Here is a 15,088-nt window from a genome sequence, read left to right on the forward strand (position 1 = left end):
TCCATAAGGAGTGATAAATGCAGTATAAGGTTTAGCTCTATTGGTTAAAGGAATTTGCCAATATCCTTTTGTCAGATCCAATTTTGTAAATACTTTAGCATTGGACAATTTGTGTAATATGTCATCAATGTTAGGCATAGGGTAAGGATCAAATTCAGTTATTTTATTTAACTGTCTATAATCTATGCATAACCTTATATCCCCATTCTTTTTCTTTGCTATAACTATTGGTGAAGCATAAGCTGAATTGGATGGTTCTATTATTCCTAGTTTTAATAAGTTGTCTATTTCATCTTTAACTTTTCCCTGTAAGTGTAATGGAATCCTATAAGGCTTCATGAAAATAGGTTTGTCACTAGTTAACTTTATGTCATGCTTTATGATATTTGTTTTTCCTGGCAAACTGGAAAAAATTTCTTTAAAATCATTGATTACATTTATTATGTCTTTTGTTTTTTCTGGAGATAAATTTTCTAAATTCAGTTTTTCCCATGTTTGGTTATCTTTAGTTTCTAGTATAGGAATATTTTTAATATCATTTTCATTAGTTTCCTCATTGATTAAAACAATTAAACATTCATCTACTTGATTTTCATTTTCCACAGTTTCTGTATCTAACTTTTGAGTTTGATTTTCATTGTTTACTTCTGTATCCAAATTTTGAAATTGATTTTCATTTCTCTCATTGTATAACTTCAAATTATTTATATGATATGTTTTTATTTTTCCATTCATATTAATCTTATATTTTACTTCACTTGTTTTATTTGTAACAACAAATGGACCCTTCCACTGTTTTCCTAATTTGTTTTTTAAGTCAATTACCAAAAGTAATACCTTGTCTCCTACCTCCAATGTTCTTAATTTTCTTTTTTCATTTAAGTTCTCATGTACTGTTTCTTTATATTTCATGTTATTCTCAAAAGCTTCCGCCCATATTTGTTTTAAATCTAAAGCTGTTTCATTGTCATTTTCCTTTTCTATTTTATTTAAGATCAAACTTTCTTTAAAAATTTGTATTTCATCCCTAGGTTTCCTTCCATGTACTAACTCATATGGTGAAAATTGAGTTGCCTCATGAATATTATTTCTAATAGAAAATAGAACAAAATTAATATATTGATCCCAGTTTTTCTGATTATTTTCTACAATTTTAGCTAAGGATCTTTTTATAACACCGTTAAGGCGTTCACAAAGCCCGTTGGCTTCCGGGTGGAATGGCGATGATTTAATGTGTTCTATACCATATTTTAATATCCATCTTTTAAATAACTCAGATGTAAACATAGAAGCATTGTCTGATAGTAATGTTTTTGGTATCCCATGTCTGACTATGAACTTTTGATCTAAAGCATTAATAATATTTTCTGTGTCTATATTGGATAATACCACTGCTTCAGGATATCTACTGAACATGTCTACTATTGTCAATATGTACTTATTATTATGTTCTGTTTTAGTTAAAGGTCCTATGATGTCTATTGCTATTTTTTGAAATGGTTTATTTGGTTCATCCATTGACTGTAATGGAGCTTTACCTAATTTACCCTTAAGTCCCCTTCTTTGACACATATCACATGATCTTATGTATTTTGATATGGTTCCTTTCATTTTAGGCCAAAATACTTGAGTTGCTAAATTTCTAAAACATTTCTTTATACCTCTATGTCCACTTAAATTACTGTCATGTGACAAAATCATGACATCCTTCCAATACTTTTGTGGTAAGACTAATTGTTTTATTTCTCTATCATTTATTTTTGTTTTCCTAAATAGTATTCCTTCTTCTATGACATATTTCTCCATTGGGTTATTATTTCTCCTGTCACTAATTCTGTCATATGTTTTCCCAATGATGTTATCTTGTTTTTGTTCTTGAGCCAATTTGTTTATTCCTTTCAATTTTTCTGTTTTCATTTCTTCAGTTCCATCTTTCTGTTTTTCTGCTTGCGTTTCGTCTTGTTTTTGACCTTGTATTTCAACTTCTTTCTCTTTATCTTCTTCACCATTAACTATTTCATCATTCATATCAATAAGTTCCTGAGTTTCTTGTTTTGGCTTGTTCTTAGATCTGGTTATTACCATATTACTAATGTAATTATCTGTTTCAGTATTCCTATTCTGCTGTAACCTTTCATATTTCTTTTCCCATGCTTCAATTTCCTGTCTTGAACATTCCTTCAAACCTGTTAAGTTTCCAATTAACATATCATGTCTCATGTTAGGCATGGCTACTCCCTCACAATGGCCAGTGTAAAAAGGTGTCTCAATAAACACTTTAAATACTTTAAATTCCTTTATACTGCCATCTGCCAACTCCACTTTCCTTGTATATCCCCTATAATATTGCGCCTCAATGAGATCAGCCCGAACCACGAGTGTGTTACAGCCACTATCTCGGATTGCCTTTATTGGAACATTGTTAATAAAAGCTGGGTAGAAAGCAAAATTGTTTTTATTTTCCCTAACAAAAAACACTCTGTCAGAATCTCTATTTTTATATTCCCTGCTTTTACTCCTATTGTATGTGTTATTATTGTAATTGTTGTTGTAATTGCTGTACCTATTCCTACTGTCTGCTCTGTAATTATTTCTACTATCTGTCCTATTGTAATTATGTGTACTACTTGATCTATTATAATTATTCCTACTGTTTGACCTGTTTTGTGTTCCCCTGCATCTCATAGCCATATGTCCTTTTTTCCCACATCTATAACATGTAACCTCCCTGTTGTTTGACCTATCTCTACTATTGCTATATCTAAAATGTTGGCTATCCCTACTTCTATTTCTACTTCTTTCATTGTTTACCTGTGTATATCCCACTAGATCAATATTCTTTTTATCTTTACATGAAAAAAGGTTGTTGGGATAGGCATTTTTATATGTTCTTATTATCTCAGTAACATCATCCAAAACTTTGGGATTCCTTTCTTTGATAAATGATTGTAATTGCGGGTCACACTTAGCTACAAAATTATCAAGTAATATAAAATTTTTTAATCCCTCAAAGGTACTGTCAATCTTCTCAAATCCCAGCCATTTATTAAAATAGTCTTTTTCCAAATTTATAGTGGTTTGTGGTTCTATCTGATTGGAAGGTGTGTTTTCAAAATATTTTTTTCTGAATGTGCTGGCATTGTGTCCATATGCATTCAGCAATTCCTTTTTTAAAATTTGGTAGCTATTTTGTACAGTATGATTATGGTTTTGACAAATTGTAAGAGCTTGCCCTTGTACAAAGTCTAACAAAATTTGAGACCACTCTTCCTCCCTTATATTACAATTAACCATTTTAATTTCATATCTCTTTAGGTAGTCTGAAATACAATCTCTAGCCTCCTGAAAGGGTTGTAGTTTTTTCCTCAACCAATGGTTGTTATCACTTGAAATATTAGTGTTGTTTGTATGATTATTACTATTATTGGTTTCAATGTGATTGTCTGGGGCATTGGTAGTATTAGTATTAGATCTATCATTAGTATTATTGCTATTAACTTTTTGTTTATTTTGTTCAGCTTCAATTCTCAATTTCTCAAGATCATATTGTAATTTCCTATCTGCTTCTTCTTTTATTAATTGTGCTTCCCTATCTTTTTCTTTCTCCCTTATCTGATCAATTCTATCTCTCTCTATTGTCACCATTTGCTGTACATAGCTAGTTAGGTCCTTCCCTTTAAGTTCTAATTGTTTAGCCTCAGCAATAATTTGCTGGCGAAAAGTCTCCATATAATCAAAGTTTGGAGCTGTTGCCATTATGCTTATTTTATTTTAAACAATGTCTCGATATAGTTTTGATATAGCCTCCCTATTGGCCTAAATATCACAATTTAGTTTTCACAAAAACTCACTTTCAAATACTTCTTGTAATATATATATATTTAAATATTTAAATACCTTTGCTCAATGTTATATCAAGAAATATTACCTCAGTGGACTTACTCACAGCCACAATACTTGAATACAACTCAAAATTTTATATCACCTTAATTCAGTGGACTTACTTTAGACCACATAAATAAATATCATTTACTTTTATCAATACCTCAATACTTAATTCAATGGACTTACTTCTTGCCAATAAATACCCCTAGGACTATTCTAGTCACTAGTCTAGATTCAATACAACTTCAATACAACTTCAAATAGATAGATCAATATTATACCTCCAACAGTAACTCACAATCCAGTGATACTGACAAAAAATTTTATTCTGACCAATTAGACTGTGTTTAAACACATCTATAAAATAATGTCAACCGATTAATCGGGACAAAAGATCTATTTATAAATAATTACTCCTTAGACTCAGTTGTCCTCAGGATAAAATAGATCTAAGGCTCTCATAGGTATAACAATTTAGTTAATACCTGGAAACAATCTAGAATTTATAATCTAGATTAAACGTGGCTTACCTTATCTACTTAAGATAAAATTACTAATATATAATAAGAATAGTGTAAAATAAACGTAATAAGACACAAAAAAAAATAAATCTATTCTAATGAGATGAGACTTTTTAGAGGAAGTATACACTGAAAGAGACAAATAAAGATAACTTCACTTGACTTCTAAAAAAAATAAAATGTACGTGGATACGAACAAAACAAGACAATCTAAACAATCATCGAGACTTTATTAAATGGAGCAGGTCCACTTTCTAATGTGTCCTATAATGACGCCCTTATCAGGCAACCTGCTCTTAACAAAGATCTACTGTCCCTAATAGACTTAATTTAATAATAATGGAGAGAAAAAATAAACTTATCTTTAGTTAGATCCCCTTTGTTCAGTCCACGGAGCTACAACGGTCAGTTCCACACAAGTTCCCCACTGTCTTTGTCTTAGGCAAGGCAAGGTGTGCTCCCACAAAGGCTATTCGACAGGCAGTACTGAGTTAGGCCAATCTCTCCTGTTGCTGCCACAGTATGGTACGGTTCTCAGATAAAGTCCTCTGGTAGGGTTCCAAGGTTCCGGTTCCACTTGATGATCTGTTGGTGCTGGCTTCTGTCTTCAGGTCAGGAACATAAGTCAATACTGAGACAAGCTGGTGGTGCTGTCTCAAGAGAGGTAAAAAAAATGACTAAGTCCAACTCTCTCTTTTGATGAATATAAATTAGTCAACTTTACAAGTTGAATAGATGGTCACGCAGTGTGGTAGTAGGGTATACCATCACTCGTGTGTAGATTAGATTGTAAGCTCAGCAACACTGCAACAGTCAATTAATAGCTTGAAAAACAAACCTGACAAGGTGACTCGATCCAACGGTCAGCTTGTAGATACTAGATATGTAGACTCAGATGACTTTCCGTACTCACAATAAACAGATAAACCTGACAAAATGAGGTATCTTCACTCTTGAGGTATATAGGTAGAGGTATACTGACGACGGACTGCCCTAGATCACTTCAACGGACGAAATAGTTCTGGATTCAGACACAATAGATATAGATCTAGTCAATATAGATCCAAGTTCAATCTAAAAATATCCAACATGGCTGACAAAGCTAGACGCTGGTAACGGTTTCGAATTTTCTCTAATAGAAAGTCTAGATCCACTGGAACAAAGATGCCAAAATCCAGCTGCAGTCCAGATAATTAGCACAGACGTAGGGTAGATCTAGTAGAAATAAACGAATGTTAATCCAGTACTTCTCCAGTGTACTTCGCCAAGTGTAGAATTGTAGATAGATATATCCAGAACATGAAGTTAACTAGATTGTAGATCAAAATGACGCCCTGGCCGTCGTGGGTCGCCACATCTGTTGATGGTCTATTTTGTTGATGAGTATATATATGTTACTGGTGCATGCGAGTCCATATGACACAACAACAGAATGAATCAAGAATATACTTAATAACGCAGGCTGATAACTTCAACAATTTAATAAACAATAAAAAGGGCACAGTCCTCTGTCGTCGCTAGCCTAGCGTCGTCCTCTTAGGCGTCTTGTCCGTTATTCTTTTTGTTCATCAACCTACTCTGTTCTTACTCGTCACATTACTTAGGAAAAACCCGATTCACATCAACTTCTACGCATCTTGTGTCATTACAATAGGTAGCCAAGCCAAGTTCAAGCGTACTTAGCCTCTGGACCACGCTTCCCACTTAGAATAAACTTTAATTGTATATTTTTACACTTAGAATAAGCTATTTAGTTAGTTTGGCTACCATACACAAACTGTCTGTCATTGCCACTGATACATCAAGACTAAAGAGTTTTGATTTTCCCTACTTATGCTCATCTTCTTTGCATTGATGCGAATATGTAATTTTTTTTTTGTGGCATGATTCTAATTATCTTATACTAATAGTAAAACTTTAAATGTTTATGTAAGCATCACCTCACCATATCCTGATTGTATTATGCTTGTCACATATAGAAAAAGTAAAATGCATTGCTGTTAGGGAAAATCATATTAAAATGATGGCAAATTTGTGCATTTTCTGCCAATAAAAACTTGATCTAAACTAAATAAAAGCATACACTAAATCAATGAATCAAAAGTTGTCATTTTATATAAGATTTGTCAATGGTTTATACAAGTCTAGAATAACTTTTCAAAGCTAACACTGGGCCATTGATGCATTGTCTGGAGGAGGATGAGCTGTATTTTTTTAAATTTAATTTTTGTTGTTTTATGTCCATTCTAACAGTTCTGTGAACTCATCCTTTTTAAAACTACCAGCTGTTTCAATTGAACTAACTACTTACTGGTTAATAGATTTTTTTTAAAAATTGCATTATTAATTATTTTGATCGAAATGAGATTTGATCAAAGGACATTTTACCTTTAGATTCTAATTTTGAAATGTATTTAGTTAAATTATGCTACAAATATTAGTGATTTTCACACATTTTTCCATTTCTCTGATTTTTGCTTCTTAGATAATGTACACTTATGACATAGACCTATTTTTCTGTTTCTAGTATAAATAATCGATTTGAACAAGTCAATGTGAATCTTGTGCATATGAAATTTACCTTCCAAAATCCCCCTCAACCCCCTCCCTTTTTTTTTAGTTTTATCAGGGGAGTCAATAATATTTAAACTTCAATGAGTTACCAAAATCATTGTAGATCAGTTTTATAATTAGTACTGGATCCACTACATCTGTGGGGATATGATCATTTTGAATGGTGGCACTTCATATGGGGATAGAGCCAATGATAGAATCATCAGATGTTTGTGGGAACATTTGGAAATAAAACTAAGTGGGCCTGTGAAGAAGGGCATCTAAGTGTATGATGCTTGCTATATATTTTAATTTATTTTTAAAGTGAACTAACTTTTGAACTAATGATTTATTTCCTTATGCTAAACCCAGTCTAGCTTCAATTCATTGTGATTGACCTATCTATAAGTAGGCCATCTCTGTAGTCACTTTCCCCACTATGTAGTTTTAAAATGTTGTAAAATGTTTTACATGTTTCGGATGTTCCTTCAGAGTTGAAGATAGTTTACTTCCTAGTCCAAACCTCCCGCAGGATGACGGGGGATGGGAGCGGGCAGGGTTTGAACCCTCGACCGTCGATAAATCCGAACGACAGTCCAGCACGCAAACCGCACGACCAGGCAGCCATCCATTTTATTTTTATTTTATTAGTTTTATTACTTCTTTCATCTTAGGGAATCCTATTCAATATGTCATTTATTAAATGGCTTCACTTCTGAAATAATTTCTTTATATGTCTGGTAATTATTAATACCAAATCTTCAGAGATCAGCTCCAACAGCAGAAATAGCTTATACCATCAACAACATTTTAATACTAGTCATTTTGTTTAAAAATTACACAAATTGTTAGTTGTATCAAGTCTTACAACATTGGCAAGATGTCACAAATTATACATTCAACAGTGGTGTGCCTGGCTGTCTGAAATTGCATGAGTGTTTTTGTCTCTCATTGCACTTTGTTTTAAAAGTTTTTGTACCAGACTCTCCAATGAGACCAATTTTTTTTTTATACACTAACTTCCTTCTATTGTCTAAAGGCATTGACTGATACTTCTAAACAAAGATATTTATTTTCTCTCTTTGTTCACTTTTTTTTCTCTTTCTTTACTTTTGGATTATCTTCCTTTTCTTGTTTACATTTAAGCTATGGAATGTTATATTTTCCTTTGATTTAGAATCATCTATTTCTGACATCAGCACAAATTTTAGGGCATTCTCCCCTTATGAGTATTTTATTGCTAAGTTATTTGTTATGTCTTCTTCACTACTTCAATAGTGATATGTCAAAGGAATTTGTTAGGCTTCACTTGTTTACAATATCAAATTAGGCAGATAAAAGTTAAGTTTTTTTTTGTTTTGTGTATTTTGAGTAAGTTTTTATATAATGACAATAATGTCCTAGTAAAAACAAAAGAGTTTGATATGAAATGAAAACAGTTCATAATGCTAGTGTCTTTGGAGACAGTCAAGTTTTGTTTATCAAGAAGTTTTGGACTTAATTATTTGGTTAGTGACAGCGATGACAGACAGATTCCCTTCATTATTAGATTAAATGTTTGAACCGCCAACACGCTTGATTTTCTCATTATATTGTTGGCATTGCCTCTGTGTTCATTTGGTTAGTTGAAATTAATTGTTAGAATACTCAAAACACAGCGAAGAAGTTACCATCCACATGTACATCTAGGCCTGACCACAGTTTGAAATGCTAAGATTGTCAAAAACTAATAGTCAAATTGTATGAAATAATTGCTTCTTGGTAGAATGAGATGTTAGCCAATCTTGTAGGATGTTAGTAAAATCTTGATTTTTTTTCCCTCTTCTATTATAAATAAAAAGACAATTATACATATTTTTATCTATCAGTATTAAACTTTGAATTTTCCTTGGAGAAATAAAAGCCATTTGTTGTAGCTTCAGGTTCTTGAGTGAATTCAAAAGTTTCTGCTTCTAGCTGCTATGTCCCTTCAGATGTCAAGTAGCCATTGGACTTGAAAGAGTGTCAACAAAGTATCACTGAAGCCTAACCTTTATTGATTAGACTTGAGAGAGTTCTTTACTTACTTACTTAGACTTAGGTCCTCCCGCGCCGTTCGGTGCATTGGGCAGCAAGCTGTCTCCATAAAGATCTGTCACTGGCAATGTCTGAAGCCTCCTCCCTCCTGGTGTCCACTGTTCTGAGGTCCTCCATGAAGGTATGTCGCCAAGTAATACGAGGACGTCCCTGTTTGCGCTTTCCACGTTTTGGCTTCCATGTTATCGCAACTCTTGGTGTGCGTAATTCATTTTGACGTAGAACATGTCCCGCAAACCTCATGTGACGCTCAGTCACAACCTCACTAAGTGTTTGACTCCCAGTTCGGCATAGGATTTCCTTGTTTGAGACCCGATCTGTGTAACTGACTCCCAAAATCCGTCTCAGCCATCTCTGATAAGCCACATTTAGTCTTTTCTCAATTTTGACATATGACTTCCACGTCTCACATGCATATGTAGCAGTTGGAATGACCTTTATTTCAATGCTGACATAACAAACAGACAGTTTGTTATTATTGTATTTGAAAAACATAAATGTCTATCAAAATTGAGGCCTACTTTCTTAAACTCTTTACAAAGGTAACCTGTTAATCATAAATACTGTATGTTAAAAGATGAAGTTAGTGATAGGCTTCTTCAAAAGTTGGTTACAAGTTTCAATTGTGATTAAAGATCTGCTTGTTTGTTTGTTTTTTATGGTTGTTTTCTTTTTATTGAAAATAGTCAACTTTTTATGTGTGTGGGTGTGTGTGTTTGATCTCAAAACACACAATAAAAATTAAACTGAGTGAATTCATCAGTATGAATTTTAACCAGGTGCAGTAGTTTGTATTTCAAATATCTAATAAGTCCACTTGGGCGTTGTTTGCTTATTGGGAGCTCTGTTTAATTAGCCAGCCACTAGGAACTTTTGTCTCTTTAAAAAAAAATGAGCATTTCCTTTAATTTCATTTGAACTTTAAGATGACTCATTTTCAAAACCTGATTGCATTCAAGGTTTGCGTGGCCAATTGCTGCACTTAGTGTAGCTATATTGGCTTAGCCAATGTACAAGGAACTATTGCATATTGGTAATAAGCTAAAGCACAGGGAAATAGTATTTATTGATGACTATTGCTAACAGCCAATATGAAAAGGATTTTCAGCCAGTGCATGTTTTCAAGAGGGGAAAAGTCCTCTTAAATAACTACAAACAATGATTTCATTGGCAGTTTTCTTTGCTTCTTTTCTCCTCATTTTCATCTTTGCTAATGTTACATTTATTTGTTTAGCTCAAGTTTATTTATTTAATGACAATATTTTATCAAATCTTTAAAATTTCAAAAATAATTTAAAATTAACATATCACGTTTTTAAAAAAGTTGTTTTTTTATGTATCTTATAACATGGTAACCACTATTGTCATTCCGAGACAAGAATAACAATAGATGCACATTTTTTCAAGTCTATTTTTGCATTCCTAAAAGCATGTATGCATCCAAAATCCAAAATAGTGATACCCAGCATAGGGCCTGCAGGCCATATCTGGCCCATGGTGCAGTGCTGTTTGGCTTTTGAAGCTTCTGCTCATAGTGCATAATCAAACTGCAGAGGCAAATTTCATTTTGTTTTTAAATGTGGCCCATGACCTGTATTAGAAATTCAGCCTTCAGGCTGGAAAAGGTTGGGCAGCGCTGATCTAAATCATTCCTTGAGAGTTTTGTCCACATTTTTCTTAAGCAATGCATGATTTTATTTCCTGTCCAACTTTTCATAGGCCAAAAAAAACAAACTTGTAGGCTTTTTAAAATGTTGATAGAACAGAAAGAAAAAAATAGATTCAAGTTTTCTTTTCGGGGAGGGGGGGAGTGCCCTCTAGTTATTAGAAATACAGCATTCAGTCCTACAAAAAAAAATATTTTTTGTTGAGACTTAAATTTGTTTTGTTTTTTTAATAAATCAATTTTCATTGTCATCATCTCTAAATTGAATTATTCTAAATCTGAAAAAAAAAAATTTTGTCATAGAAACATTTATTACTACATAACCTGAAAAAAAAAAAGTTAAATATTGTATATTACAATATTTTATTGATTTTTACTAATGAATTTTTAATGTCAGTTTTTCTGTGTCTTATTACTCTTCTTTCATACATTTGTAAGTGTTTATTTCTTTGTATAGATCCTTTTATTTATTTTAACACACACATTGCTTCGTTTGTCTGGAACTGGTCTTAAGGTTAACCAGTGATATTTGTATTACATGTCCAGATTATAATTGTTTAATTTGGCCACATAGTTTTGTCACTATTCCATTCATTAGACTGGATAAAACATCAAAACATTGGTTTCGCTGGCTGGACTATCACCTTGATTCTACCTCTTATTGAAAAGAGTTCATGTTATTTTATGCTTTTGTTTGACTTTTGCACTCTCAAATATACAAAACATTAATCATAGGAAAATCATGAAACAATTGTTTTATGTTTGCCATGTCTACTACTGTTGTTACAATTTAAGGGGGGGGGGGGGACAAAAATGTCCTCTGTGGACCTCTAATTAATTTTTTTTTAATGTTTGCTTTTTGGTTTGTTTTATTTACATTTAGTTTGTCTTACTTCTCATTTTATAAGTCTGAAGAAACCAAACAAGCTGAGTGAACATCTGTTTAATACTTATTTTTTACAAATAATGTTTGGTAGCACTCTTTGGCTTTTTTTTTTTTTTTTTGCTAAAGCCTTTCCTGTTGACTAAGTTTTAAAGTTGCTGTGTGATTAGTACATTTTTAAAAAAAAACAGTTTTGTATATGATATTATATTACATTATTATTCATAATTGTTACTTATCAATTTTTTTTTTTACATTCAAACACTTGTACATTGACAGTAGAACTCTTTTGTGTTCTCCTGATTCCTACAATCATTCTAGTGGCAGCCATTTTATTTCTTGTTATTTGTAAGACTATGATTCAGTTGTTATTGTTTTCAATTAGTGCTGCAAATGGTTATTATGTATTGTGTGTATATGGTTTTAAAATCTTTGATGATTATTCTAAAGACAATCTGAATAATGCTTCCCATTAACAAATGATGGGTTTCAAGGCATTGAACTTGACTTGTTATAAACTAATAGGCCTGTACGCTAATAAACTAGAAATAATTGAATTTAGTTGTGATGTCTTTTTTTCATTTCATTTAAGAAATGTGCATTCTAAAAATAAAATAGACCCCATGTTTTAGAAAGTAATTCAAAGACATTTAGGTGGTGTAGCTAAGTCTTGTATTCCTTTTTAGCATTAAAGAAGCTGCATGTCGCCCATAAATAAACTAAATACAAATGTGAAGGTAACTGCTGAACCAATGCATTAAGAAGTTGATAATCGTCTTGCAAGTACCTCTTTCACTCATGCTGCCTACAAATAAATGACGTCTACCAACCTGTGGTTGTCACCACTATTTTGAATAGTTCTTCAATCAAAGGGGCCTCCTTTCTTAAATAGGCTTACTTCGAAAGGACCACCTTACAAATATAACTGTACCAGTGACTGTCATATAGCTATGGACTAGGCCGTGCCAAAGCTAAACAGACACCGTAAGAGTGAAGCAATAAAAATGATCTCCTCATGAACTCAATGACCTCTTTGGCGCACCACAACAAACACATCACCATCACATCTATGAGATCCAGACTGCGGCCCGTCTCCTCCTTCCTGGTGATTTGGCCAAGCACGCCAACAGCAAAAAAAGTTTTGTAACAATAAGTCAAAACAAAAGCCCTTTTCATTTAACACATGCCCTTTTTAGCGCCTTTTCTTGTTCCCAATGAGATAATTCCCTATCCGATCGAGTCTCTTTTGATTTATCCACGTCATACTCTGTTAACAAAATTTAAGAAACTTGGTTCAAACTCTAAAAGTAGAACTTTCCCCAAATGAAAATTATAGATCTATTGTATTATTATATTATATTTGTCGAATGTCATAGACACACAAAAGGCCTTCTTAAATGCTGATAGATATTTTCTCAAACATATATTTTATTGCCTTGCAGATTTAGATATTAGTAAATTTATTTGAAAAAAAAATGTATAGCCACTTCGATGTCTTTGTTAATAGATGGAAGGTCAACTCTTTTTTTTTAAAGATTCTATCAACTCACTCTGTCTGCCTGGTAAAAAGCCTGCACACGTTAATTCTCACATATATTTTCTAATCGCTTAGAATTATTATTATTATTAGTTTAGAAAAATCTAGATCTATTACAAATTGGATTACATGACTAATACAAAACAATTGATACAATTATTCTAAATATAAGCTTTATTTTTTTTTTAAGTGATTTTTTCTCTTTTTTCTTGTTATGTGATACTTTCCCACCCCAACACGAATTAGGTCAATGTCATCATCTTCCCTATTTCCCTCGTTTAGCACAGTGTAATAAAAGTTAAATCACGTGACAATAACGTGTGTAGTCTACAGGGTATTAAGGTCAACGACTTCTCCCTAAAAAAAAACAAAAAACTTTGTAATTGTTACACTTTTTGAAATGGTCATACACATTCCTAACACATTCCTCAATATTTCATCTAGGCTCGGCTAGCAAACTGTCTCTTCTAACACAGTTTTTCCAAAGTGTGTTAGCCTACGCGAATCCCAAGGGATGCAGAAAGAGTTTGAACAGAGTGCGCGTTGCATTGCATTAATAATGATGTTTTAAAATACTTATTTATTTTGTTCAGTCATGGTTCAGTTAATACTGTTGTAACCCTGCCTTGCACCAGTGCTTGAGGTGCGCACCAGCGCACTAGTGAACGTAAACAAGAAGGACTGTTGGGAAGCCGGCTAGAAGTCATAAGAGTCTGAACAGTCTGGTGCTGAGTGCTGTCCTGTCTGATACTAGGAAACTGTTTGGGAGACCTGGAACGACACTGGGAAGTGTGTCGGTGGTCTGTTCTGTGTTCTGGTATAAAGTAGGACTCTTAGAACTTAGACATATTACTCCCTGTGACTTTATAGCAGAAGTCCAAGTCTAACTAGTTACTATTACCCGTACCATTTGTCGATGCTTCATTTGCATTTATCATAAATAAATACATCGTTTACTCTTGTCGACCTGTCTTTCGTTGAGTGCCTGCCTTAGAGAGATACAACAATACATTGAATTAAAAGTTAATAACTTTTCAATCACATTTTATTACATGTATTAAAAACTAAAACATCGAATGTAGAGTGAAGACTAGAAAGCAAAGATAAGAATGTAGAGATGAAAAAATGGAGATAAGAATGTTAATATGAGAATGTGAATATAAGAATGTGCAAATGAAATTGTGAAGATAAGAATGTTAATGTGGGAATGTGAAGAAATGTGGAGAAAAATGGCAGCTGCATCTGAAAAACGCGAAACAACTTAAAAAGACAAAGGCATAGCCCTCAACAAAAAAAAATTCAGACCGACACGCTCCTTGGTCACTGCCACATTCTTATGTGTGTGAATCTTGGACGCTGACTGCGGAACTAGAGAGGAAGATCATAGCAATGAAATTGAGATGGTAAATATTGAATATACAAGGATCCTAGGCATCTCATACAAAGACAGCATCACAAAAGAACCGATAAGAATTAGGATCACAACGGCGATTGTATGCTAACAACTGTAAAACAAAAAACTCTAAACTTTATGGCCATATCACAAAGTCCCATTTCTTGCAAAGACCTTCCTTTATTAAACAGTACCAGAAAAAAAGAAAAAGGCAGATAGAGAAAGCGATGGGACTCTGGGAAGACAACGTAAATGAATGGACGGGCCTGTAATTGAAAGAGATTCTAGCCAAGGCAAAAGATAGAGAGGAATGGAGAAAGATGGTCGACAGATCATGTGTGGTATCCCAGCGGTCCAACAGTCTAGGGCACGTGTACTGCTTGGTCTCTTCAATTATCAATTTTTGTTCTGCCTCTCTTAGTTCATCATAGAACCAAAACATGATTTTGTTCATAAGAAATAATTTCATTTGTTCGTATCTGTGTGTGTTTGTGTGTGTGTTTGTATTTGTGTTTATGCGCATGTGTGTGATGATCCTATACGGTCAAATGTTTCAAGTCGCCATGTCGACACG

Source organism: Biomphalaria glabrata, unplaced genomic scaffold (assembly GCF_947242115.1).
Source record: "Biomphalaria glabrata unplaced genomic scaffold, xgBioGlab47.1 scaffold_20, whole genome shotgun sequence".
NCBI lineage: Eukaryota > Metazoa > Mollusca > Gastropoda > Planorbidae > Biomphalaria > Biomphalaria glabrata.